The sequence below is a fragment of the Ornithorhynchus anatinus genome, chromosome 20, assembly GCF_004115215.2.
Source record: "Ornithorhynchus anatinus isolate Pmale09 chromosome 20, mOrnAna1.pri.v4, whole genome shotgun sequence".
NCBI classification, from domain to species: domain Eukaryota; kingdom Metazoa; phylum Chordata; class Mammalia; order Monotremata; family Ornithorhynchidae; genus Ornithorhynchus; species Ornithorhynchus anatinus.
In genome coordinates this window covers 6669094-6693533 of record NC_041747.1, presented here as the reverse complement: position 1 = coordinate 6693533, position 24440 = coordinate 6669094, and the positions used below count along the sequence as shown (strand labels likewise).

Genomic DNA, 24440 nt, shown 5'->3' with positions numbered 1-24440 from the left:
TGGTAAGCACTTAACAAATACTACAGTTACTATTGTTTAGGCTCCGCAGAGAATGGTGGTATTTTCAGGAGTGTGGATGTGGTCCTAAGAACGGTCACAGCATAGGTGTGTGGGTGTGGTGGAAAGCGATGGTGGGGTTGGAATTAGAGAGGATCCAGGTTCCCCCTTTTCCTCCCACTTTCCCAGCGGGAATGGTCCTCACCCCAACCGGCAATGGGGTGGTATTGGCCTCATTGGAGAAGCGATCAAGAAGAGATAAGGGCCCCTAGGCTTAGCATATTATATCACAACTGCCAGAGGGAGTGATGGATGTCTGAAATATATACGTACGACACCCACCTCCAGAGTGCAAGAGGCCCAGCTACTCGGACGTCCCCAGATCTGCAGTTCACCGGGAGCTAGCTGTTCCGGCATCCGTGGCCCTCCCCTGACTCTCCACCCAAACACTATGAACAATTTCCCCTACTCCAGGTCAGTACCCAGCATAGTCAAGTTTTGTTTCTCTGTTGTTTCTGGTTACTGGCAAACGTAAACTCCGAAAACGAACCCCACACTTGCTGAAGATGATGATCTAATCATTCCTTAACAGCTAAAGTAACCAAAGAGTCACTCTGCTTTGGGGAGCGTTTCTGGGAGAATCGACAAGGGGGACAGAATGAAGGCAACTTGCCATCAGACCAAATGAGTCTGACCTTCTCCGCTGAAGGGCAGTGGGATTTGCGCTGATTAGAGAATTAAGGAGACATTTTATCATTACTCAGAGGTTCTTCGCTGACTGAAGTACGTATTTTAGGTGGTGCTTGGAATTGCAGCAGGATCAAATGGTTTCCTTTGTGATGAGAAAAGTGAAAATGCCGAAAGGTCGCCCGGCATTTTCATTTTGTTTTCGTTTCGGCATTTCTTGGCACAGTGGTTTACCAGATCACTGCTTGTGCTGGAGACCAGAGTGGTGATAATGGATGAGTGGCTGAGGGACAAGATCCTTTCTTTTCATCCCTCTCACCCCTTACCCCAACCCCCTTCTTCTTATCCTCAGGACGGCCTTGTAGAAAGAACCACGATTGAGAGTCCAGAGACCAGGGTTCTGGTCCTGGCTTGGCCTCTTGCCTGCTGCGTAACTTTGTGGCATGTCATTCAACCTCTCTGAGCCTCGGTTTCCTCATCTGTAAAATGTGTTTAAGGTACCTGCTCTCCCTCCCTCTCAGACTGTGAGCCCCATGTGGGACAGATACAGTGTCTGCTCTGACTCTATGGAATTTATCCAGTGCTTAGCTGGGCTGCCTCCCACTCTGAATTTCACTGGTTTGCCATGAAGGTAAATAAGGTATTTCGGACGGCTCTCCGCTCACAGAAGGAGACTACGAGGTGTTATAAAACTCATACGGTGAGACAAGGATTAGTAAAGAAAGAGTGGTGCTAACCCTGCAGGGTTTGACTGGGTTCATGGAGCCGGAAGGTGAGAACCTTCTTAGGACTGTAAAGCACCGCTAAGCTCCTATTCAGTTGCCATATTACCAAAATGTTACCAAAACGCCAAGAGGCGTTTGACAGAATACCCTCTCTGTTGGAAAGGGCCAGAGAAGACACAGAGTCCGGGGCCGATATCGGTCACGGGAGCGAGGGATCCACTGAAACCCGGGCCCGGAGGAAGGCACGCAGTCCTTGTATTCGACAGGCGTCAGATGGTACCCGAGCCTTCACTGGCTTTGCTCAATCCCATCTCCCGGGCCCGGGGATCAGTTGCTGACCGTTTGCTGGGTGAATGAGAAAGGGGAGGGGGTGGGACTCGGTGGGGTGCCTGGGTACTTGCCCCAAAGGACAGGCCTCGGCCCAAAGAACAAAAAGCAGAGAACACATCCTGGTGGGAAGGCCCTTTAACTCTTGGCTCTGAAAGGGTTAGGGCTTCTCAAACCCATCAAACACTGGTGTTTATTAAGCCCTTACTGTGTGCAGTGCACTGTACTAAGCGCGTGGGAGAGTAGAGCACAAGAGAGTCGGCAGAAAAACGAACGAGAAATTCCTGGAGATCATAATGCAAGTTCCATCGCTGCCCCTCGGGCCAGGGCCAAGGACAGAGTCTAATTCCCACCTGTATTCTCTCCCAGAGCTTGGTTCAATACTCTGCACGCAATAAGGGATTGATAAATATTATTATTCTATTTCCTCAGAATTTCCAAAGGCACTGATCAGGAGGGCAGATCCTGCCCAGCTATTTTTCCCAGGAAAGAAAGACTTTTCCAGCAACCACACTCTCCTTCTCCTCTCCCCAGTCACTTGGCCCCTCCGCTTTCTGGGTTTCCGGCAAAGCCCGTAGGCCAGGGAGGGGGAGGAGAGGGCCGGCAACTTCACGACTCCCATCTCTGTCTGGGATCGTCCCTGCGGCGTGGAGGCAGAGGCCCAGAGTCGCATCACAAAGACCCTCGGCGGCGAAGCCAAGAATAGAACCCAAACTCCTGACATTTAGTCTGCTGACCTAACCACTAGACCACATGGCCTTGGTTTAATTTCCACCCTGCCCGCCCCATAATTGCATCAAGACTTTGCTCTGGATGTGACGCACGGACCCTTTTTAAGAGCCGAACGGAATATTCTCCTCAGGGAGGGACGGAGATATTAAGCAACTGACTTCTGTTCTTATGGCTTGGGCCTCGCTGACTGTAAGCCCATCAGTGGGCAGGGACTGTCTCTATCTGTTGCCGATTTGTACATTCCAAGCGCTTAGTACAGTGGTCTGCACATAGTAAGCGCTCAATAAATACTATTGAATGAATGAATGAATGGTCACTTTGGCAAAGGCTAGTTATCATCCCTTCAGCCCATCAATCCATCCATCATCCAGATTTGAAAATGACCAGGCCCAAGCTAGCCAATACACCAGGTTCCCTTATTATTGGTAATAATAATAATCGTTACGGGACTTGTAAATTGCTTACTATGTTCCAAGCACTGTTCTAAGCAGTGGGCTAGATGCAAGTTGATCAGGTTGGACACAGTCCCTGTCCCACAGAGGGCTCACAGTCTTCATCTCCATTTTGCAGATGAGGGAACTGAGGCACAGAGAAGTCAAGTGACTTGTCCAAAGTCACACAGCAGACAGGCGGCGGTGCCAGGATTAGAACCCGGGTCCTTCCGACTCCCAGGTCCGTGCTCTGTCCACTAAGTCACACTGCCTCGGTGGTGCATCGAGTCCCCCGTCTCTCCAGGCGAGCAGCATACCTCCAAACCGGTTCTGGCTTCTCCCATCCGGGCTGACCATTCGAGCAACCGGTTAACGTTCCTTCCCCGGCAGAAACCGGAGCACTTCTTCCCCGAAGAGCGGAACATATTGGCCACATATTGGCCTTCCTGCTGGGACCCAGGATGAGCTGAATGGTCCAAGAAGCACTCAACAGCTGGAGGGAAAGAGGGAGGTGAATGTTGTTGAGTATCCTTTCCTTTCATTATTAATGATGCTAATTACTAATGACAATAATAACACCGTCGAGCTCTCTAAAGTGGAAGGCACTTGTAAAAATCTCTACTCAATGAGCTCCTTTAGACCCTAGTGATAAAGTGGTTTAGACGGCCGAGAGGTCAGATCTATGGAAAACGTCTTCACGTGGAGCAGGATCAAGCCGGCCACCTGGCCTCCTCCACCCGCCCCGTTAAGGTCCCTAGAGTCCGGGTGGGAGCAGTACGACCAGGGATTCTCCTTCCTTCCGCTCGGTCTCCAGCACGGACATTAGGGCTCCCGGAGTCCATGGGGGAGCACTACGACCAGCGGGGGCGGGAGGTCCTCCTTCCTTCCTTCCACTGACCATCATTCATTCACTCAGTCGCATTTACTGAGCGCTTACTGTGTGCAGAGCACTGTATTAAGAGCTTGGGAGAGTGAATGAGCCCGGGCTTGGGAGTCAGAGGTCGTAGGTTCTAATCCCAGCTCTCCCACTTAGCAGCTGTGTGACTTTGGGCAAGCCACTTGACTTCTCTGCGCCTCAGTTACCTCATCTGTAAAATAGGGATGAAGTCTGTGACCCCCACGTGGGACGACCTGATTATCTTGGATCTACCCGAGTGCTTAAGAGTACTTGGTGTGTGGGTCAGTGGAAAGAGCCCGGGCTTCGGAGTCAGAGGTCATGGGTTCGACTCCAGGCTCTGCCACTTGTCAGCTGTGTGACTGTGGGCAAGTCACTTAACTTCTCTGTGCCTCAGTTACCTCATCTGTAAAATGGGGATCAACTGTGAGCCTCACATGGGACAACCTGATTACCCTGTATCTCCCCCAGCGCTTAGAACAGTGCTCTGCACATAGTAAGCAATTAACAAATACCAACATTATTATTATTATTATTAACAAAAACCATTATTATTATTAAACAAGAAACAACAGACACGTTCCCTGCCCACCACAAGTTTATAGTCTAGAGGGATCAGAAATTGTGTGCTCTGCACACTGAAGACACTCAAGAAATACTCTCGATGGATCGATTGAAATCCCAGGGAGATTAAAGAAGAGTATGAGAAGATGGATGATGGGATGAGCAAGTGTTTGAGTGGTGGAGGGCGCAAGCCGAAAAGCAGACAGAACACCCTTAGGCGGGAGAGAACGTTGAGAAAAATTGCCAGCCCTGCGTCTCTGAGAAGCGTCCCTGGGATAGTACGCACGGGGGAGAGACACAGACAATAGGCGGACGAGTGAAAGAATAGACACAAATGACAAAAAGCCCAGGGAAGGCAGTTACCAACTAAAATCCAAATGCAAAACCCCATACATGCCTGCGCAATTAGACGGCTGATGGGTGGCAAGGCTCGAAAGGTGGGAATCAGTCAAGGAATTCCTCTTAAAGGATGAAGCTTTTTGGAGAGTTTTGTAGGGGGCTAGAGCACTGAAGAGACCGCACTACAGACATCAAAGTAGCTCCAAACAAGCTGGTGGCCCCCAGATCTAAAGGCTTTCAATGCTTAAATGAGGCACTGAAAAACAAGTGGAGTTGGAGAGGAGGAAAGAGAGCGGGAGTGCGCTGTGAATGGGGCACTAAACAGAAGTCGTGCACATGGCCTAGTCCTTAAAGAGATCTCAGCCTCCCCCTGTCCCTATCAGACAATAGCCTCCTGGAGGAAAGGGACTGTGTCTTTTATTTCTTTTGAACATCTTTCAATCAATAAATGGTGTTTCTTGAGCACCTATTGCATGCAAAGCACTGTGCTAATGGCTTGGCATATAGAGAAGCAGCCTGGCGTAGCGGTTAGAGCATGGGCTTGGGAGTCAGAAGGTCATGGGTTCTAATTCCAGCTCCTCCACCTGTCTGCTGTGGGAATCGGGGCAAGTCACTTCACTTCTCTGCGCCTCAGTTACCTCATCTGTAAAACGGAGATTGAGACTGTGAACCCCACATGGAACAGGGGCTGTGTCCCATCCCATTTGCTTGTATCCACCCCAGCGCTTAGTACAATGCCTGGCACATAATAAGTGCTTAACAAGTACCATACAGAAGCAAAACACATGGGTCCTGACAGCAAGGAGTTGACAACCCAAACAACGGAAGCAAGAGGAAGAACAAGGGTAAAGCTGGGATGAAATATCAGAACAAATATTACAAGTACGACCGCACGAGTATGTACACTTCCGGGTGGAGGAGTGAATACAGGCGAAGGGGTCGTAAGTCCTCGAGTGTCTAGTGCAGTGCTCGGCACACATCAGTTGAGGGTCAGGGAGCACCGCTGAGACCTGATCAGAGTTCCCGGCATTTCGAGAAAGCAGGCGGAGAGGGCAGAGAGGTCTATATCAGTAGCGAGCGATAAAGGGAGAGGCCCCGATCCTCGACCCACGGTATTTATTGAGTGCTTACTGTTTGCTGAGCACTCTACTACGAGCTTGGGAAAGTACAGTATTGTAGAGATGGCAGATGCGATCCCTGGCCACACGGGATGGTACCTATAGGCTCCTGTAAGGGGTCGGTAGCCCCGGCCTCCATCGCTAGCCCAGCAGGACCAAGAAGCCCAGGAAGAACAGAACGCCGCTCTCTCGGGTAGATACCAAAACTCGGCTGTTCCAGGCCACCCGCAAGATGAAAATCCCTTCCATCTCTAAAATGGCGGCGGGACCCAAGCGTGGCGTTTCGGGTTAGTTGGCCATCTGATGTTTGTGCTCTGCCTCGCCACACTGGGCCTGTTTACCCTCCCTTCCCCTAATGAGTGCGATCGGCCAGCACGGAGTGGGAGCTGGAACAGCCGCAGCCCATGTCATCACAGTGTCGTCACTGAAAGCATTCCTCGTCCTTAGCCTATTAAGGAGCATCCTGCACTAAAGCCATCTGCGGAGAAAGCCTTTGTCCCATCATTATCGATTCAGGGACCCCAGATTTGGGCCACTTTAGGAGTTTAATTGGAGCTTTGTTAACAAGAGCCCATCTCCTCTGGGGGAACGGGGAAGGAAATCAAGACAAATCAACACAAATGGCATGTGCATTTACCCCTACAGACCCTAAGTAATTATTGGGCCGAGGGTTTCCAAGAGCGGGTGGTTTTCTTGATTAAATTGAAATCTAAAGTAAGGTACATTGATTTACAGGAAACTCCTCTCCCCCACACAAATTCGTCACTGACAAACACTCCTTCGAGAGGGCCGAGATCAGGAAAGCTTTTGTGGACTGAGCCAAGTATGTCATCAACCATGTCAGGGACTGTTTATAAACATTCCCTTTTTTTTTTTCAGATTCTGGGATTCAAAGTTCACGAAAATATTTATTTTAAGTCGTTTCAAACCAATGGCCTGAAATGCAGGCACCGGGCTCTTTTCCTGGGGAGCTTGTGTCCATTTATTATATTCTTAGAAAAACATCGGAGTGGTAAAGCGGCCAGTTAGGGGACTAAATTTATTTTCCTCAGAAATGGCCCACACTTTAAAGAATAAAATAAAATAAATTTCCTCCTTTATGTGGAAAAGAATGGAAGCATTCTCAACTCTTCTCTCATCTTTGGGACTTTTTTTTGCCCAGGGCCCTCCTAGTGTCAGTCCGAGCTGCAACACGGTTTCCTTCACCGTTTGAGAAGGTTTATTTTTAGGATCTGAACGATCGTGGTGTTATGGAGGCAGTGTGGCTTCAGTGACAGGTTCTGAGGGATGTCTAGAAGCTTGCTGCCAAGATGGAATGGGTGTGTTCATGATCTAAGGGTAATGTTCTCATGGAGGAAAACTCAGTTCACGGTGCCAGGCTTCTCAGAAGGCCCGAACCCGGCTCCCTCAGGGACGGGGCCACAAGTTAGCCGAGAGAATTTTTTATTAAATACCCTATTTAGTAACTGAGTGTGCTGGGATAGATAGATGAGAATCAGATGGGACGCAGACCCCCTCACCTGACATTCTACCTGGGTTCAGCAATCTAAGAGGGAGAGGAGGAAGGTATCTTTTGCCCACTTTATTGATGGGGAAACTGAGGGACAGAAAGATTAAGTGACTTGACCAAGGGCACACAGCCAGCCGGGGACAGACCTGGGACCAGAATCAGGGGCTTCCAGCTTTCGGTACCTTGCTCTTTGCATTAGCCTGTGCTGTCTTTCAGACCTAATTTCTCTGATCTGGGCCTGTCTCCCCAGGGAAACTGAATGGTTTTCTCCCCTTTTATAGGACCCCAGGCTCGAAGAATGAAGCTGTATGGCAAACGTACAAATGGGTGTTTATTTTCCTTAGTCTGATCTAGATACGCTTACTCCCTGGCCTTCTGGCTACTCGGTATAATCACCGAAGTAGCGTTATCTGGTGAAAAGAGCCTAAGACTGGAGTCGGAGCTGGATTCTAGTCCTGGCTCTGTCGCTGGGCTGCTGGGTGTGACCTGGGTGAAGTTACTTAACCCCTCTGGCCTCAGTTTCTTTCTCTGAAAAATGAGGGTGTCTTGGGGGAAAGTGGGACCTTTTTGACTTTTGTCTGGGCACCCTATTCCGGTACTTCTGATCCCAACTAAGTCAGGGAAGAGGACCCAGTCACTCAAACATGGCTAGTTGAAACAATCCCCCTCAAGATGCCGGGCGACTGGAGGAATGTCTTTGTCAGGGGCTCTCCCTTAGCAGAACCGGGCTTGCCCGGCTCACCTCCGTTTCCCCTCGTGGCCTGGAGATTGAGGTTGTGGCTCCTGCCATGAGGGCAAATGTTGCTCCGAAGCCGTGATCGGCCCAACTCTTTACCTCGGCCTCAGTGTCGGGGCCCTGGGGAGTCGGGATCTCCCATTTTGTCTGGGACGATACTTTAGCTACTCCTCGGGGGCCAGAGTTGTCACTTCAAACTCCACTTTCCTCTCCTGACCTCTCTGCACTCAACTGAGTCTCTTGATGGACCGATAGAATGATTGATTCACAGGGCTTAGATAAGGTGGATAAGTAAATGCATTATTCTATCAAAACCATGGTCACCTCCACAACGTGTGTTTTTGGCTCCCAAGTTTAGGGTTTGCTCTGTGCATCAGGCGTGACCATTTTCCGTCCCCCACCACAAAAAATAAAAAAATTCCTCCCCTACCATCTTGTCTCCTTCCCACCACGCTGGCCACTTTTGAGGTCAGGGTTTGGACTCCCCTTCCCCCTTCATATTTACGCCTACCCATCTAATGCAGGAGCGCGAGAGCCCCTTTGGGCCCGACGGGGATCGAGACTCTGAGCGTGGAACTTGGGCGGAACCCCGGGAGCCCTTTTCTCTCCTCATCTTCTCGCTCGGCACGGAGCACTCTATCAACACTTGCGGAATCAGAACGACCCGCTCCTAATCATGGCTGCCTGTAGGAATCCTGAGGGGGACTTCCTCTTCACTCCCCCTTCCCCCTTCCCGCCACCATCAGGCCGAGCGTCTCAGAGCTCCACGGCCCTGCCGCTTCTCCTTCAGGCCCGAAGGCTCGGGGACCCCCCTGCGCTCAGAGAAATCTGGCCCTTAATTGGCCTGGCATGGTGGCGGGTGAGTGACATGAGCTACCTCCCCGTTCCCAGCCAACATCCCCCCAAGCTGAGCGGGAAAAGGACTCGCCGGGATGTGCTGGTCCTCCCTTTAACCTCCCTGTCAATCAAGCCCGAACAATCCAGTTCAGGTAATAGCAGAAAATTTGGACTGTGGAGATCCGTCGCTCCTCATCAACAGCTCTCGGAACCTGCTGGGATTTCTACTCAGAAATCAATGCATTCAAATGTGACATGCTGACTGAGATAATGAGCTACAGGGTGAAAATTAAGCAAGAGCGCGGATTCCCCCTTCTCCTTCCTCTGCATTGAAAAAAAAAAAACTGAAAGGAAAGAGAGAGGCTATTTCGCCCACACATTCCTTATCTAATTTTTTCCCATCTAAATCTGCGTTAAGCCCCTCTTTGGCTAAAGTCTCAGAGGTGTTTCCCCCAGCTGTGTTTTTTTTGGGGGGTTTGGTTTTTGGGGTTTTTTGCACTGAAAGGAAGGTGGAGAGGGGAGAACGTGCTTCGAAAATTCCTTATTTGTATCTTAAAGGCCTTGACGCTAATGGCACCGGATCCCTTTGGTTTCATGGAGTTTCTAAGTTAACGTTACCTCCACTTCCAAACAGTTGGCTTTTATTTCGGCTTTCGTTCAGTGCTGGCTGCTTGTGTTGGATGTCTGGCTTTTGGTTTGGGACAGAGATGCCCACCCCCTCTCTATACCCTGAGAAGCCGCCATACCCTCCAATCCCCCTCCCTACTACCCGCCCTCACCCCCCATTCCCACTCTCCGTCTCTGTCCCAGACTCCTCGCCCCGTCCCCCCACCGTCGTCATCACTTTCATAATGATAGCTGTGGTATTTGGTTAGTACTTATTATGTGCCACATACTGGACTAAGCACTGGGGTAGATACCACGATATAACCAGGCTGGGTAAGAACTGAATCCCTGGTTTTCAGATAAGGAAACTGAGGTACAGAGAAGTTAAGCGACCTGCCCAAGGTCACCCAGCACGCAAGGGGCGGAGCTAGGAGTAGATCCTGGGTCTCCGGACTCCTAGGCCTTGGCTCTTTCCATTAGGCCACACTGCTTCTCATCCTTGCCACCCACCTCTCTATCCCTTTCCCCCGACCCCCACTCCCCACCGCCCCCTTTCCTCCATGCTCCCCTAGATGGCCACTGCCCCCCACCCACCCCTCAACGTGTGCTCTGCAGCCCATTCCCAAGGCTCCTGGCTCACAGCCTATGTGGTGGGAGGGGAGGGGCGGGGGGAAGAGGGAAGTGGAGGAGGTTTTCATTTTCTGCAGCAATCTTCATCTCTTAGGCAGAGGAGCACAAATGGGAATCTTAATCTTTCTCCTTTCTCAGTTGCACAATGAAGACGTTCAATTATAAGATTACAGGAGTGAAATGGAGGCTTATGAAGTGTGTGTGTGTATGTGTGTGAGTGTGTGTGGGTGTTAATGGGGAGAAAACCATTTCGGCAAATGCCTCAAAAAAGCTATTTTGCGATTTCAGATTGTAATTCAAGAGACTTTAATCATACGAGATGCCAAACACTTTCCCGATCCTAATTGACCGTGCAAGTTTGCTCCCTGAATTTTGTTTCATCTTTAAGACAGCATTCTATAAGGGAGAACCTATTACTCAGACGATGCCATACCTTTTTCATAAGCTAGACGACTTCATTTGCTGGTCTCTTTAGGTCTCCCTGGAACTCAGCTGAATAAAGACACACACCCTTAGCTTTTTGGCAACCGCTTGAAACAGACGAATAAAAAATGAGAGTAGGCAAAATTTACTCTTTCCAACAAAAAGGACCCAGAAATGAATGTGCAGCTTAAAACAATGACAATTCAGCAGATTTCTACTGTTTAAAGGAGAGGGCAAATATAAAAAAAAGAAATGGGAATCTCCCTCTCGCTTTGATTTCCTGTTCTCTTTTCTTCCCATCTTCAATAATAATTATGCTATCGATTAATGGCTTACTGGGTACCAAGCATTGTGCTTAACTGCCGTGCCTGCCCCTACCTGTATTTCAATTTAGGGTCTGTCTTCCCCACTAGCTCCTTGAAGACACGGATCATGTCTACTTACTCTATTGTGCTCTCCCAACCGCTTAGTACAATGCTCTGTGCAGACTAGGAGTTCAATAAGCAGCGTGGCTCAGTGGAAAGAGCACGGGCTTTGGAGTCAGGGCTCATGAGTTCGAATCCCAGCTCTGCCACTTGTCGGCTGTGTGACTGTGGGCAAGTCACTTAACTTCTCCGTGCCTCAGTTCCCTCATCTGTAAAATGGGGATTAAGACTGTGAGCCCCACGTGGGACAACCTGATTCCCCTATGTCTACCCCAGCGCTTAGAACAGTGCTCGGCACATAGTAAGCGCTTAACAAATACCAACATTATTATTATTATTAACTGATATTAGGTAAAATTAGGTAAAACTCAACATGACATAGGACATAACAGGTATAACTAGGCCCCAAACAAAGAGACACTCAGCTGGATTTAGGGTTCAAGAGAGGATTCGCTCCTCTCTTTCAGATCCTGGAAGTTTTCCTCAGCTGGCTTTGCCAGCTGTGAGTTCACTCTTCCTTCCTCCATCATTTCTACCCCAGGCTCCCTTTCCCACTCGAATCGATGTCCTCGCTTTTACTAAACAGCCAAAGTTTCCTCAGTCAGGACATTTTCACCTAAAAATCCAGTCCATCTCCAGCCTTCAGTTTCTCATCCCTGACCATTCATCAGTCAGTCAATCCATGGTATTTATTGTGTGTTTAACGCAGGGCGGAGCATTGTACTAAGTGCTTAGTAGAGCACGATAGAACAGTATTAGCGGACCTAAGAGTCTTTCTGCCTTTCCATTTGCTTTGGAAATAGAATAAGATGGGATGGGGAATTCCCGTACTCGTTTTCTGAGGCATCCTCGAGAACTCTGTATTTTCTTCAGACACGATAATCTTGTAGGCACTTGGGAATTAATCTTCTCAAGTAGTTGGTGTTCTGTTTTCCGTGTCAGGATTGTCACAAGCTCGTGCGGGGGCCTCGGTAGACTGAGGATTTGGAGGTCAGAAAGGAAGGAACGGAGTTTATAACACTGTCTGCTCAAGTGTAAATAAGCTCTAAACCCCATATAGGTCTCCGTTCAAGGTTTACCAGCTTCAAAACAACTCTGTTTGGAAAATGTTTTCCCTTATTTCTAGGGTGGTTTGTCTACCCTTCATCTCCTTCTAGGTTACAGGAGACTATCCTTAGGTAGCGTCTGGAAAACAGTGAGTGTGTGTGAGAATTCGGCCTCATTATTTTTCTTGATCTGAACTCTTAATCTCCAGCTATCTTTCTGTTCCTTTGGAACCCCTTTTTATGCTGTCTAGGCACTTGGACAAACTTTCTTGGCTCAAACCAAAACATGTGAGGAAAGAAAAGCCTCCTCCAATCCTCCTCTCTTCTGAAGCCAAATCAGATCTGGCGGGAAAAGGTTGAGATGACTTCTTGGATTGGGGATTCCAAGCTGCTCAAACAGAAATGCGGGGCGGGTTTGGGCGAGGATGTGGAGGCGGGGGAATGAGCAGATCACGGTCCTGCCGGGGCAATGGTGCTTTCTACCAGGGGCAACAGAAAATCCTATCAGTTGCAGGAGATGTTTTCCAAGTATTTCAGAAAACTCAGGGCAAATATCTTCTACAGGCTTCCAGGTGAATTGACCTCTCTGGGGAAGCCAGGTCTAAAACCAGGACCAGAACAGCCAAGCAACCACCCAAGAGGAGCCCAGTGAAGCAGAATAATCAAGGGGAGGAATAGGAGATTCAGCCAGATGTGGGAGGCAGACAAGGAAAGAGTTAATGGGCTCCAGCATTTGAGGTGGGGAGGAAGGGAAAGAGGATGAAACCAGAGAGGAGAGAGATAAGGAGGTGATGGGCAGAGGAGTGTTTTAAAATGGACAGGAAGCAGCATGCCCTACTGGAAAGAGCACGGGCCAGAGAATCAGAGGATCTGGGTTCAAATATGGCTCCGCCTCTTATCTGTTATATGAGCTGGGGTACCTCACTTCACTTCCCTGTGCCTCAGTTACCTCATCTATAAAATGGGGACTAAATCCAACTCCCTCCTACTTAAACTCTGAGCTCCATGTGGGACAGTGTGTCCCACCTGATTCATTCAATTGTATTTATTGAGTGTTTACTGTGTGTAAAGCACTATAATAAGCACTCATTTATCTTGTATCTTCCCCAGTGCTTAGTATAGTATCTGGCACAGAGAAAGCACTTAACAAATACCATTTTATAAAAAACACAACAAAAATGAAGTGAAAGAAACAAAAAATAACGGGAGCTTAGGAGAGGAGAGGGAGAGGTTGAATATGCCAGGTGCTTTGGAGAGGGATTGGGCCCACTCTAGGACATGTACTAGAGAGTGATGTGCCCTGACATCCCGCCTGGTGGGCCGACTTTCGACTAAACAATCGCTTAGTTCGGTGCTCAGGTGCTTAGTGCAGTGCTCGGTACAAATAAGGGCTCAATAAATACCAATGAGTGACTGATCAGATACTGACAAGGGACTCACCGTGAGAAGGAGGCATCTTTCGGGCCTAGCTGCAATCTGAGTTCTGGGCCCGGCCTAAACTTTTCCCTCTCTACTCCAGGCTTTCCCTCCCTCTGGTATCCACTGTGGACCTGCCGGCCACGTAAGCAGCACGGGGTAGTGGCTAGAGCACGGGCCTGGGGGTCATAAGATCATGGGTTCTCATCCCAACTCTGCCACCTGTCTGCTGTGTGATCTTGGGCAAGTCGCTTCACTTATCTGTGCCACAGAGCAGTAAAATGGGGATTTAGCCTGTGAGCCCCATATGGGACAGGGACCCTGTCTGATCTGATTTGCCTGTATCCACCCCAGTGCTTAGTACAGTGCCGGGCACATAATAAGCACTTAACAAATCTGAGTCCATTTGAGATCATTAGGGTAGCATGGATCAGGGCTAGAAAATGCCTAATAACTGACATACAAAGCCTCCTCAATTCTTACCATGTTTTTACTTGTGTCCCTTGACTGTAAACTCTTTGAGGGCAGAGACCATAATCTATTAACTCTACTGTACTCCCCCAAGCTCGGCACAGAGTAGCCATTCAAAAAATTAATTGTCATATTTATCGAGCGGTACAGAGTGCAGAGTAATGTACTAAGCGCTTGGGAGAGTACAATATAACAACAGACAATCAATAAATACAATTGATTCATCACGTCAGCCGTAGCTAGTATGGCAATGGGGTCTTGATATTTAGAGTTGCTACTGAGGGCATTAGTGTTCCAATTATCTGCTATGAGGTGGCGATTTTCCACCCGAGTCTTCATTATCAGGCTAACTGATCTAGTTAGACAAAAGGATCTTATTTGTATATCCAGGGATCGAGGGGAGATTCCAGCTCCCTCTCCCAGACGCTAGTGTCTCCCCTGTGCGGCACTTTCCGTTCTAATTCAGCTCCGCAAAACTCAGCAAGTCTCATCTACCGCCGCGGGTAATAGTATCGTTGCGCAATTCTGCCCCCTGCCTATGATTTGAACAGCTGGAAACTTTGGGCCTGAACGCTAGCGCTCACACGTCCCGAGGTCCCAGGCAGCAAAAATCTGGGCGGAGACTTTCCGTAGGCCGGCTTGGCGGGGCTTACAAATCAGACACCCCGATTTCCCATATCAGCAGAACACTCGAAAAATATTTGATGCCTGACCCTTGAGTCAGCCAGGAACACGACTGAAAGGTCTGTTTCCTGGACAAATAGGCGCGCGAGAAGACGTCTGAATGTTTGGTAAGACCTTTAAACTGGCCAGCTCTACCCTCCGGGTTTTACCCCCTCCTTACTTTGATTCTTTCGCAAGGCTTAACGGGATCTTCTTTCTTTTTTTATTCTCTTTTAAATGGAAAGAGGAACATGAACGCTCGTGTCCTTCTCACCGTGTACATTTGCACACGTGAGCATTAACCGAGTGGCGACGCAGTTGAAATCACAAAGCCGGAAAGGTAACCATCAGAATAACCGTTTGCAACTACAAGCTAAAAGCCCGAGTGCTGCTGTAGTCCTGAGGCACGGTAGAAACGGGGCCGTCAAATCCTACGAAATAAAAACCTCCACCTCAAAATGTATAGATTTGTTATCAAATCATAGTCAGGCATAACCATAGGTATATTTTTAACTTGAAGGGGTGTGCGTTTATGAGGATAAATGGTCATTTTATTGCTTCTTGGATGTCTCTAGGGTTATTTATTCTTATCAGTGAATGTACTGGTAACATTGACTACAAAATGATAATGGTTTAAGCAGCCCAATGCTGGTTGTTTTAAACTATCTCTCTACTGGAATCACTATAGATTCAGGTGTAGCTGGCTAATACCATACTTACATCTATTGATAAGGCAGGCATTCTTCAGGGGAAATGGAAAAACCGTGCCTAACTTATTTTTCAGTGTAAGCAGCCAACATTTCCAAACCATCATAACAAATATAATAATTGCTGTTATTATGGTGTTTATTAAGCACTTACTATGGGGTAAGCACTGGGATTCATAGAGGGCTATGAGATCATACACAATATCTGTCCCATGTAGGGCTCACAATCTATCTTACCCCATTTCACAGATGAGGAAACTGAGGCTCAGAGAAGTTGAGTGACTCGCCAGGGCTAAGGGGGAGGCCCAGGAGGCAGCAGTGAAATGGTCCCTAGGAACACGGCAGTGAGTGAGAGGGAAGAGCAAGGAGGAAGATGATTCACTTAGCTGCCCTCTACCATTGTACTGATGCGTGTTTACTTGTTTTGATGTCTGTCTTCCCCCTTCTAAACTGTAAGGACGGTGTGGGGAGGGATTGTCTTCATTGCCGAATTGTACTTTCCAAGAACTTAGAACAGTGCTCTGCACACAGTAAGTGCTGAGTAAATACGACTGAATGGATGAATGCACCATCATCCTCCTCCTCCTCGTCCTCCTCCATCACCACTTCCACACCCCCTTCTCCTCCCTTTATCATGTTCCTCCTTCACCATTACTATTTTCCTCCGCTGATTTCAGATTGCCCCCCGTCATCCAGCCATTCGGGTGGTGGGGATGGAGGTCTTAAAAAGCATGATCATCCCTGCCAAATTGAGATGTCTAGTCAGCTTAGTGCCTGTATCTCTTACCCATCCTCTCTCTCACGCTCTCTTCCCTCTTCCCCACGTCTCTAGTCTCCCAATTGTCAAAGCTCTACCAAAATCACATCTCCACGTAGCCTCCTCTGACTAATCTCTCCTTTCTCCACCCAGTTTCTCTCCTTATTGCACCACTTCTCCACTTGAGTAGGTGCCCCTATATTTATATATTTATATTCTGTTGCTTCCCCTACCTATAATTTATTTTAATGGCTCTCTCCTGCACTAGATTATAAACTCCTCGAGTTCAGGGATCATTTCCACTAATTCTACCGTCCTCACCCAAATACTTGGTATAATGCCCTGCACTGAATTAAGTCTTCAACATGACCGATTGATTGAATCTAGGCTAGCTGCTCCAGCTGGGCTGAGCACTGACCTGAGGCCGTCCTGAGCTCATTAGGAGGAATCCCTGGCAGGCCCCTTTTCGGAGAGGCTGTGAAGGTAGGTTATTTTCAAAGCGAAATCATAGTACCCTTCCCTGACTGTGCCACTGTTAAATAGAACATAGCTGTGAGAGCCCTGGGCTGAACAAAATAAAACCAGAACAACATATTGGGTGCGTCTCTTGGTTGGGTGAGTTTTTGTTGTGGTATTTTCTGCAAGGCAAGGGGTCATTTGGAAAGGAAGGGACCTCGAGGTTGTAAGCTCCTCCACTAGACTGTCAGCTCCTCGTTGGCAGGGAACATGTCTAACAACTCAGTTGTATTCTACTCTCCCAAGTGCTTAGTACAAAGCTCGGCACAGGGTAAGCACTCAATAGATACCACTGATTGGTTTAATCGGCGTGCATTTAGAAAACCCTCAAAGACAGCATTGTTTTCTAGGTCTCCTGATATGGAACGCGACATTGTGGAAATGCGTGAATGATTGATAGAGTTTGTGAGCATAATAATATCATAGCCACCAGTGCTGCCCAAACCCTCTTCAATATGCCAGGTTTACCATTTCTCCTGCCTCCAGACACATCGTCAGATGAAAAATTGTTCCCTCTTCCCACCAAAAACGCTTAAACAAAAAAAAATTAGCAAGAGTACCGATAAAGACCAAGACAAAAACATCATTTTTTCTCTAGTCTCAAAAACACTGCATGACCTATGACAGCAGAAGTCATGGCTTTTAATAATCACACTATTAGTTAAGCGCTTGCTTGTGCCAAGCACTGTATTAGATTCAATATATGCATATAGGACACAGTCCCTGTCCTATATGGGGATTAGAATATAAAGAGATTTGGGTGGAGGGCAGGTATTTAATCCCCATTTTGCAGGTGAGGCTCCGAGAAGAGAAGCTATTTGCCCAAGGTCACGGAGCAGGCAACTGGCGAGCCGGGATTAGAACCCAGATTCTCTGACTCCCAGATCTGGGCTTTTACTTCCTTCAAGCCATGTTGCTTCTCAGGCTTTTGCAAGTTGGCAGAGACAGGTGGGAAGGAAGTGTGCTTCCAAGAAACCCGAGGGTGAGAGAAGGATTGAACTAAAGGATGGTCTCGTTCTTCCGTTTGGGTACGAAGTGAAACAATCAGGGGTATTTACTGAGCGCTTAGAGTGGGTAGAGCACTATACTAAGCCTCCAGGATCCACTGTTGGGGCAATCGACTCTGCAGTTTGCCTTGTGGCTTTTTCAGCTACCTCTTTCAGGATCCTGCCTCTTTAAATCTGCACCTTTCCATCTTTTTTGGCTTGCATGAATTCTAATCAGGCACCCACAATCCACCTCCCCATTTCATTAGTGCTCACCACATCTGTTCTTAACTAACTCAAGCACCTGCCGCTCCTCCCCCCCACACACACTTTCTTTAGTTTCCATAGCATCGATTCTTCTGATGATTATCTTCGTATTTGAGTATGGATCGTTCATTAACTATTATTCACTTTTTAATGAGTCTATTTTAGGTAGGCACATTTCACTGCCTTTTCAGGCTACACCCAGGACTTATTTGGCAGAAGGAAATGGACTTTGATTTTTCCCTCAGACGGGGTTACTGGTTAGGGCATTGGGTGCGGCTCTGCAGTCAATCGATCGAACCATCGCTCAATAGAACCGAGGGCTTACTTTGTGCGGGGTATTGTGCTTAATGCTTAGGTGAAGTTAGTAGACGTGATCCCTGCCCTCAGAATGCTTAAAGTCCAAGTTCTCTGTCCAGCCACACTACAGACTCAATTTGAGTTTCTAGGCTTGGTAGCCATTTCCCTTCTTTCCATTCCCGGGAATCACCTCTAACTGACCGAGCCTCAGGGGATGCTAGGCGAGAGGTCGGAGGACGAGTCACTCATCTCCGGGCCAAAACCACCCCGATATTCATCGGGCCTGGACACTTCAGCTATCAGAGACGAGCAATTCATTCCCTCCTCCTCAGCCGGTTGAGTCTGACATCAATTGGCTGGTTGACTAGGCAGCTGGTCAGTCACTCCCTGACCCCTCCATACATCCAACCAAGGGAGGCTAAAACTCTGCTAACTCCTCAGAATTAGAGGAGTTAGTTCGCACCTCAGTGATGATTCTGTTTAGCCAACAGGAGTTTCCCTGATGCCTATGATTAGACAAGGACTCCCAGGGTTCACCTGGGCCATCCTTCCTCCGGTCCGTCCAGACAGATCGACAGCTCCTGTGGGCTTAAAGATCTCTCAGGGAAGAGATTCCACCTGGTGCCTCAGACAATATCACTTTCGCTCATTTGCTCTCACTCATACCGGCCATTGATTAATGTCTTCTGTGAAGGGGTAATATTTGGGTCGCACTCTTCCCTTTTCCCTCCCTAGAAGTGTTTCAGAAAAAAAAAAAAAGACTGCTCTGGGATCAAAGTCGTAGGATGGAAAGTCAAGCCAAGCCATATGTCAAAAGCCCTCTGGTGGATAGCGTTTAGACCAGGCCCTTTCCAACTCCTTCCAGTCAAAGAAAACAAAAACAATTAGCTGGATGGGTCCATCTGGTCATCCTAATCAGTGCAGAGGGCTGAGAATCGATGCCATTTTAAAAGTCCTAGAGAAGGAGAGAGATCTTGCATCTTCCCTCCACCACTCATCGTGGTATCTCCCCGAAGCATATTCTTTAGCTGTTCAGGAGGAAACCTGTTATTTTTATAGGAGGGAGAAGAAATGATGAGGGCAGGAGAGAGGGGCACAGAAAGGTGACAGCGGGGAGAGGACAGAGAGGGGAGTCCCAGATAAGGATTGTTCCCGCTCAACGATAATAATTATGGTATTTGTTCAGTGCTTATTATGGATCGAGCAAGGGTACCTATGGAGTATCTGCTTGGGAGAGTACAATAGCGTTAGGAGACGTGATCCCTGTCCTCAAAGACCTTACAATCTACTGTGAGATGAGCACTGTACTACCTACCTGGGAGAGAACAATGAAGTCAGTAGACATGATGATTCCAGCCCTAAAGGAGTTTATAGACTAGTGGGGGAGGCAGACATTAAAATGAAGCAGCAGAATATAAGGATATGTACATAAGTACTCTGGGAGGTGAGAGGAGTGAGTATCCAAGTTCCTTATGTGATATGGAAGTGTAAGAGTGTCAGTAGAGAGGAAATAGGACGGGAGATGAGCCATTAGTCAGGGAAGACCACCTGGAGGAGATGCAATCTCAGGAGGACTTTGGAAAGGGGGGAAGAGCGGAGGTCTGTGGGATGTGAAGGGGGAGGGGGTTTTGAGGAGAAGGGAGGACGTGAGTGAGGGGGAGGTGGCGAGAGAGATGAGAACAAGTCACTGTGGAAAGTGGGAGGGAAACTGCATTTTTATGGTGAAATAATGGCTTTGTGCTGGGAATTCTGTTGAGTAGACTCCAGTGGATGTAGGTTTGGCCAGGGCTACCCAAACATGATACTGAAGATAAAGCTGCCTCCTGCCCTGCTCACTTCTCATTCAGCAAGACTTACAAAGAGGGTAGACTGAGGGATCTTTCTAAATTTCTATTTATTTGTTTCTACCTGTTTCACATTCTGTCTCTAAGCCTGTTTTTCTGTTTCTATTAAACTCATTCTCTGTCCCTCTCTAACTCTTATTTCTCTCTCTCCCTATTTCTTTCTGTCTGACTTTCTTTCTGTGTCTGTCTCTCTGTATCCCTTCTCTGAACTTCTCTCTCTGCTTCTGTTTATCTCCTCTCTTTCTCTCTGTCTTATTTCTCTTTGCCTCTCCCTATTTTCTTTCTCTGTATCCCTCTGTCTCTCTTGCTGCCTGTCTCTCTCCTTCCTGTTGAAAGAGAACACCCCAAATCAAATGGATTAATCAACCTGAATCTCTACTTCCAGGTGGCTGTGCATCTGTAAAACAAAAAAATCAAAAAACAAAATGTGTATTTAAACCCCTCTCTTCTTTGTAGACCAGTTTCTACCTCATTTATTCTCTCTGGATCATTTCCTAGAAAACCAAATTAGAAGCCCGGCCCAGCCTGTCCGCTGCCCCCTCCCCCCTCGCACTCCCACACAAAGTCATGCAACGAAACAACCGCCTGCTATCTCCAGGCCCACGAGTTTTCTCCAGTCCGTCTTTACTGGCTCTTCAGTGGGGGTCAGGATAAAGGGAACGGTCCGAGGCAGGGTTCTAACCACCTACTTTATCGGCCTTCACCTTCCTTCCTCTGCCTGTTCATCCTGCCACCCGGGTCTAGAACAGCTTCCTGCAATCTCATGGGTAAAACGTGGCCCCTTTACCAGAGGTTGGGAGCACGGCTGTTTCACGTAACCAGTTTCCTGGCCCCTTCTCTCCTCGACCCATATATCTTCCCTCCCTCCAACTGCTTCTCTTCCTCCAATCCTGTCCGGGCGTTCCTCTGCTGCGTCGTGTGATTTCAGAGTGGTCCGGAGGCTTCCTGCCGTCCCGGGAGTCAGGATTTCCTGACCCGGGCTCGTACAGGCCGCTCGGGCCGCTGGCTCCCTCCTCCTTCCCCACCCCCATCCTCCCAGTCCTCCTCGGCCCCTCGGTGCGTAGGGCACATTTATCTCCTGAGGCAAAGGGGCTAGCCCAGTTGTCCTATCTCGCTTTTTGTGTTCCTGGAGCATGGTAAGGAAAAGCGTTCTGCCCCTCACTGACACAGATGGTGTTTTCTGAGCTCTCACGAGGAGAGGGTGGGCAGGGGGCTGGTAGGTGGGACTTCCCCTCTTGCCCCTGAACATGAAAATAATTACACCAAATTGAAGGATGAATGCTTGGAAAAGAAAAAAACTATGCTAAAGCAGAGTAGGACGGGGAGTCAGGTGACCCGGGTTCTCGTCCCAACTCGGCCCTCGGTTGGCTGTGTGACCACGGGCAAGCAAGTCGCTTAACCTCTCTGGGCTTCAGTTTCATCCTCTGAAAAGGGGGATAAGATAGACTGTGAACCCCATATGGTATAGGGACTATGCCCGATAGGATCACCTTATATCTATCCTAATGCTAATTTGTAGAAAGTGCTTAATAAACATCAAACTTAAAATAATAGGTATTCATGAAATCATATATGTAATAATCCATTATTATTATCAAGTCTATGGACACTCCTGGTGAGCACTGTTAATTCCTAAGGACCTGTCAAATGAAAAAAAAAATGGATTTCAAAACTTGCGTTCCATAGAACCGGATTAACTCCTTGGTTTTATGCTGGAGTTTATGTAATCCAGGGCCTGCCACTTGCCTGCTGAATGATCTTGGACAAGTCAATTAACTTCTTTGTACTTGAGCTCACCTGTAAAATGGGGCATCGACACATGTTCTGCCTCCCCCTCAGATTGAGAGGCCCCCCCCGAGAGACAGGGAGTCTCTCTGACCTTATCATCTTGCATCCGACCCAGCGCTTGGTACAGGGCTTGGCCCACAGTAAGTGCTTAACAAATATCACTATTATTATTACTGTTATTGTTATTATTATTTTTCCTTGGTGAGCTTTGCCTTCCAAAAAGCCTTCCTGGGGCATTTTTACAAGCAAGGTTGCGATGAGGGCTGTGAAAGACACTACATGAGCTTGAATGATGGGATTATTCAATCAATTAATCATATTTGTTGTACACTTACTCTGTGCAGAGCACTACACTAGGTGCTAGGGAGACCACAACGTTGAGTTAACTGTAGGCTGTAAACTCACTGTGGGCAGGGAATGTGCCTGCTATGTTGTATCTTCCCAAGTGCTTAGTGAAGCGCTCTACACACAGTAAGTGCTCGATAAATGTGATTGATTGATAGCGTTATATTCATTCATTCATTCAGTAGTATTTCTTGAGCGCTTACTATGTGCAGAGCACTGTACTAAGCGCTTGGAATGTACAAATGTTAATAGACACAATCCCTGCCCTTGATGAGTTACAATCTAGTGTGTGTGTGGGGACACACATTAAAATAAGTTACAGGTAAGGGACAAAGCATCAGAGCTGAAAAATACATATATAAAGACTACGTGGGACAGAGGAGTCAGTATCCGAGTTCCAGCACTGACCAGTGCTAACTACAATTTAGCTGGGGTGGTCACCTCTAAAACCTTGGTGGAATTCCTAACATTTCCCCAAATTTCTGGCCGTAAAGGGAGCCAGCGAGGAAGTTAACAATAAGGGCTCTGCAAGTTTTGAAGTGATCTGCCAGGGGGTGACAGAGGGACCTGGGGCGAGCTGGGAAGAGAAGTCGGGTTTCCCGCGTTCCTTCGATTCCAAGGGCTCTGACCACCAGAAACAGCCACCTCAGAGACTGTGTCCAATCTGATTACCTTATATCTATTCCAGTGCTTAATACAGTGCCGGTACATAGTAGGAGCTTAACAAATACCACAATTATTATTAATAATAATAAAAATCCTCCCCTCCTCCACGCAGTAGTATTTTTATGGCCCCTCCGGTCAATCGATAACTGGTATTTACTGAACCCTTACCGTGTGCAGAGTACTGAACTAAGTCTTGAGAGAGGCTGATACAATCCTTTGACTGAGATTGAAGACCGTTTTGGCAGCTGGATTTAAAGGAAGAACTCGGAAGATGCCTTTGACTTGTATCGATGAAGAGGATCTTCCCTTTTATTTATCGAAGAGATTGTCTTTCAAAAGCAAATCTCAGGATCTGTTTAGTTTCCAGTTTTAAAAGTTCGAGTCAGAACACGGAGTCCTCCTGCGGGAGGTACCAGATGGTCCTCGACGTCAGGAATGGGCCGGGAGGGAAGCTCCACGGAGGACCATTCCGTGGAATTTCGTTTCTCCCCCTAAATCTGGTAGATCCCCACAGCTCATCCCATTTGGAGTGCCTCCTAAAAGTTTCACCTCCTCCAGGAACTCTTCCCTGATTAATTCCCAACACCCCAGCCACCCCAGGTCATGTCAACGAATAAATCACCCTTAGCACCGAAAGAATAATATAATGGGATTTATTTAGTGCTTACTACATGTTAAGTCCTAGGGTGGATTCAAGGCTATGAGATCAGAGTTCCTGTCTCATTCTGGGCTTGCTATCTTAACCCCACTGTACACACGCATTGAACGTTTCCTGAGTATGAAGCACTGTACTAAGCGCTTGGGAGAGCACAGTGGAAGCAAGTAGATGCCATGTATCTACCCCAGCTATCTGAACAGTGTTTGGCACATAGTAAGCGCTTAACAAGTACCATTCCTCTTCTTCTCTCACGTGGCGCTCGAGCCCCCTTGGGAACGTGGGCGGGAGAGCCGAGGGAGGGCCCGTGGCTCCGGAAAAACCATCGGCTCTCTAACCGTCCACTTCGCCCAGGTCCTGCCTTACGGAACCCCAGAACCCGGGGCTTGTCCGGCATTCAGTAGGCAGCCCCCCGCCCGCCCCAGCCCTTTTTACGGTATTTGCCAGGCACTGTACTGAGCGCTGGGTTAGATACAGGATAATCAGGTTGGACCCAATCCACATCCCGCACAGGGCTCACAGTCCTAATCTCCATTTTACAGATGAGGAAACCGAGAGCCATCGAAGTTTCGTGACACGGCCAAGGTCAAACGGCAGACACGTGGCGGAGCCAGGATTAGGACCCAGGTCTGGGCTCTACCTATCTAGGCAATGCTGCTTCTCGATCATCTATCCATCCTCCCTGAAAAAGTCGCCATACAAAGCTCCGCGGCACCACAGCCAACCTGCCATTGTGGGTCCGCTGCTCTAAGTGGAGGGCTGGAAGCCTGGCCCCCGAAGGGTTAAACTGCTCTTCTGGTGGATATTCCTCAGGCGGAGGGGGGCTCCCTGGCAGGTGCCAGGGGAAAGAGGAGGTAACAAAGCGAGAGTCTGGGCCACACGTATTGTGGGCACACTTCAGCTATTCACAGCCCAGACAGAGGAAATGAAGAGGTGGGCGGGTGGTGGCGGGGGGGCGGGGGGGAGCTGGAGCTCAGATATTGAATAAAAAAGAGAAAACGGCCCCAAAAGTCTCTGCCGCCGCTCTTCACCTG

At 48.3% G+C, this 24440-nt stretch overlaps 1 long non-coding RNA gene across 1 annotated transcript; it reads left to right on the top strand.

The window, feature by feature from the left end:
- Positions 1-14549: 14549 nt before the first annotated feature.
- LOC114805816 lies at positions 14550-24336 on the top strand. The gene is made up of 3 exons (XR_003753841.2): positions 14550-14706; positions 14824-14918; positions 23949-24336. It is a non-coding gene; the product is annotated as an uncharacterized LOC114805816 (long non-coding RNA).
- The last annotated feature ends 104 nt before the right edge of the window (positions 24337-24440 follow it).